General features: G+C 41.4%; 1 protein-coding gene across 1 annotated transcript in view; it reads left to right on the top strand.

The window, feature by feature from the left end:
• The window catches only part of TEKT4 (tektin 4), an 11,235-nt gene that overhangs the window by 686 nt on the left and 6,924 nt on the right, over positions 1 to 3,625 (top strand). The gene's annotated exons all lie outside the window — the stretch shown is intronic.

The raw sequence follows: 3,625 nt of genomic DNA on the forward strand, positions 1-3,625 counted from the left end.
CATGACAGGCATTGATCCAACACTGTCCTACAGTGTCTCACCACAAACCCTCAGTTTAAACACCCTGCAGGACAGCACAATGGACACAGACAAGGCAGTTGTGTGGTACCTGCAGGGGATGATAGCTCCAGGCGAGCAGGGAGGTCACAGACCATCACAGATGGTATTTCTGACAGGATGACTTCAACAAACCAGAACCTCCTAAAATTTGCTCCATCCTTCTCCTCCCCCAGAGGACTCTTTGCTCCAGCTGACATGAACTATCTGTCAGCCATCACAGATGGTATTTCTGACAGGCTGACTTCAACAAACCAGAAACTCCTAAAATTTGCTCCATCCTTTTCCTCCCCCAGAGGACTCTCTGCTCCAGCTGACATGAACTATCTGTCACTGAGATCCAGCTCTGCCTGTCGATGTTTTCAAAGCTGGTGTGATTATTGGGGCTGCAAACAGATTTCTGGGTCGTTTTTCATTCTGGAGTGATACATCTTCTAGTCTCTCACAAATAAATTAATGATCATTTGCCTGCAGCCTCCAATAAACTGTGGAAGTTGATGCATGATCAGCTGCTGATTAAACCAGATGATTAATATTTGTTGTTAGAAAAATATTGAAGAGACTTGCATAGTTGATGGTGGGAGAGTATTTAGCAATATTTTGAGCAGGAGTTGTGTACAATTGCTGGATTGTAATCAGTATTTAAGAGGTTGTTCCAGTCAAAAAGACACGTGTGAGTTAGCGTATAGGGTATTTCTGTGTGTGAGCTGTTGCAAAATTGAGATTACAGGGAAGAAATCACCAGCTGCTGATGTTTCAGAGAAATTGTGAAATGTAGCACTTAAAAAAAACCCCAAACCACCACAATATTTTCTGGCAGGGCTTCCCTCCTGTGTTTCTTTCCTCCTCATCTCAGAGAATAGTTTCTTCATGGCTCAGAAGTCCATCTGCTGCTGCTGTTGCTGCTGATTCTTCACCTGAAATTGTGATCATTACGACAGAGCATCAGCAGCCAAGCAGGATGTCATCCAAAAAGAATGGGGTGAGGTCAGAATTCAGCAGCAGACAGACAGACTCTGGAGAAATGAGGGGTTTGTTGCCATGCCAATGACCTTTGCAGTGCAGAGGGAAGAGGAGTGTGTAGTATCAGAGGAAATCCTTCCCATTTTCACTCAGGGATAGATTTTATGGCACAAATGTTTGCAAACAGGTGTTAAAATGTGCCCTTGGTGGCTTGGGCAGGTCTTTAAGCTCCATCTCTACTCTCTACCTCCTTCACTGCATGAAATCAGATGGTACCTTGTATTTCTATTCCAAAACTAATAATTCTTGACACTTAAGAGCTGCTTTTCCCTGAATTCTGACTGTTCCCTGTGTGGATTTCTGAGCTCATGGCCCAGTTCACTGACAGCTTTCTAATCTAAATACTCTTAAGAAATGTTGATGCAAGGGAAATCAGGAGTAATTTATCCTCTTCCCATGCAAAAACTGAGAAAACAAAGGAGAGATTTTCCCAAAATCAGCTGTGTTAGGGAACAGACATCCTTGCAGTTTTAATTATATAGTTAATTGATATTCTAGGGCATTTTTCTTCCTTTGAAAGTCTCCTGCTAGCAGCCCAGGCTTGTGCTGGCATCATTCTCTGGTGTCTTTGCTGTGTCCCTGCCAGCTCCCACGAGAGGTCCATGGGGGAATCTACAACTGGGGAAGAGCATGGCTGGATGAGGAACTGCCTCACACATAGACTTGGAAAAGCTTTGTCCAAGTTTTTTTTTTCCCTGCTTTTGGCTTTCAGCAGCAATAAAGAACATTTCCCAGTTTCCAGAGCATCCCTCTGAGCTAACCACCTTTCAGCAGCCTCTTGGCAGGTGACATTTAAGGAGAAAACATCAAATACACACATACAGGCAGGCTGAATCTCTGCAGGTAATTGCACTTTTATTATCTGTTCAGTAGGAATCGCTTCAGATGACTCACAAAGAAAACAGGAATATCTCAGATGAAGGTTTTATGCATCCAGAGGCTACTTGGGGGTTTCCTATTTTTTTTTTTTTTGGCACACCCTCTCTTTCTTTTAGGGAGTTTTGGTTCCAGCTCATCTATCTTATTTAGATCACCTCTTGTGATACATCCCACCACGAAATAGCCACTGCTGGGATGAAGGATGAAAGGATTTAAGTGAAACCTTCTCACATGCACAGTAAAATCAGCAGTTACTCAGAAGTTCTTTGACTCCATTTAGCAGCATATTCATCTTTTCTTAATGCAGTTCTGGTTAAGAAAAAGAAGTGGAAGGACACAACTGTCCTTCAAATAAAGAAGATACAATCTCTCCTATAGAATCATTCTGTTCCTTTGTGCTGCTGCGTTGGGAAAGAGCTGAATTCATAAGAATCAGTCCATGCATCTGTTTTCTAGGAGGTTTTTGACCTTCATAACCAATGTGGCAACTCCTCTGAATCCCCCTTGCATCAGTTTAATGATGCTTTAGTATATTTATGTGCCCAAATTTAATATTGAAAATGTAAGCCCTAGCAAAGGACTTGCCACGTGGTGGTATCCTGTCAGTAAATCATGTGTCTGCTGCAGAGATACTTCACTTCAAGGTTATTTCCACATGCCCAGTGTCCAGGCTCATTAACTGAGTGCCAGATATGACTGTGGAATAAGTGGATGTACTTCATTTTTTCTCCCTCTAGGCTCAAAGTGTTGATTTGGTGCATGTTTGCTTCAACAATGAAGTCAGCCCCAGCTATTCCCTGGTGCAGAAGAGAAAGGCATTAGCCAAGATCTTGTCAACTGTGTAGAATTAAAGTTCCATGCCCTTTGGGGGGGCAAAATCTAGAGAGATCTGTAAGCTCCCAGTTCCTTTTAGCTCCTTTCTTTGCCATTCTGGCCCTGGGGGCTGCATTTAGGCATTGCTGACATCTGCAAGTCTCTGCTGTAAAAATCAGGCTGCAAAAAAAAAAAAAACCCTGAATTTGTAAATCCACCAACATCTGCTCTTAAATGTTTTCTTTGCACCGTTAATTAGACACTTAGAAAATCATGAACTGGGATGGTTTTATCACTAGATTTGAAGGAAATCCAACTTCTGCATCGTAAACATTAAATGCTGTTATAAAGGCAATGGCACACTAAGCTATAAAATGTTCTCTCCCTGTTAATTGACAAGCATTTATAATAACAGAAGTTTATTATTAGTGTTAACTGTGGAGAAGACAGCTGAAAAGAAGCCAAGATCACTTCAGATTTGACAGGGTTGCTTTTTAAAGACAGCATGTGAAGGCAGAGATAGGAAAAAAAAAAACCCCATAGACATTTCATCATGGAATTTCCACTGCAAAGAAAATGTGAAGGAGCAGAGATGGCTTTTTCTAAGTCATAGAATCTGTGTTAAAAGTTTAAAAACATCATTTAGGAGATAAGTGTTGGAAATTCACTGTCACTTACGCCTGCTGATTCACTCTAGTCTTAGACTGCCATTAATTAGGAGAGCTGAATCCCTTCAGTTTTAAATGTCATATTTGAATGGATATCTCCTCCACGGGGGAATCCAATTTTAAGTTTTATTTTAGGTCATTCGACAAGGGAATTCTTTATTTTTGCATTATTTCACTATTTCCCT

The sequence above is a fragment of the Merops nubicus genome, unplaced genomic scaffold (assembly GCF_000691845.1).
Source record: "Merops nubicus isolate BGI_N331 unplaced genomic scaffold, ASM69184v1 scaffold6027, whole genome shotgun sequence".
NCBI lineage: Eukaryota > Metazoa > Chordata > Aves > Coraciiformes > Meropidae > Merops > Merops nubicus.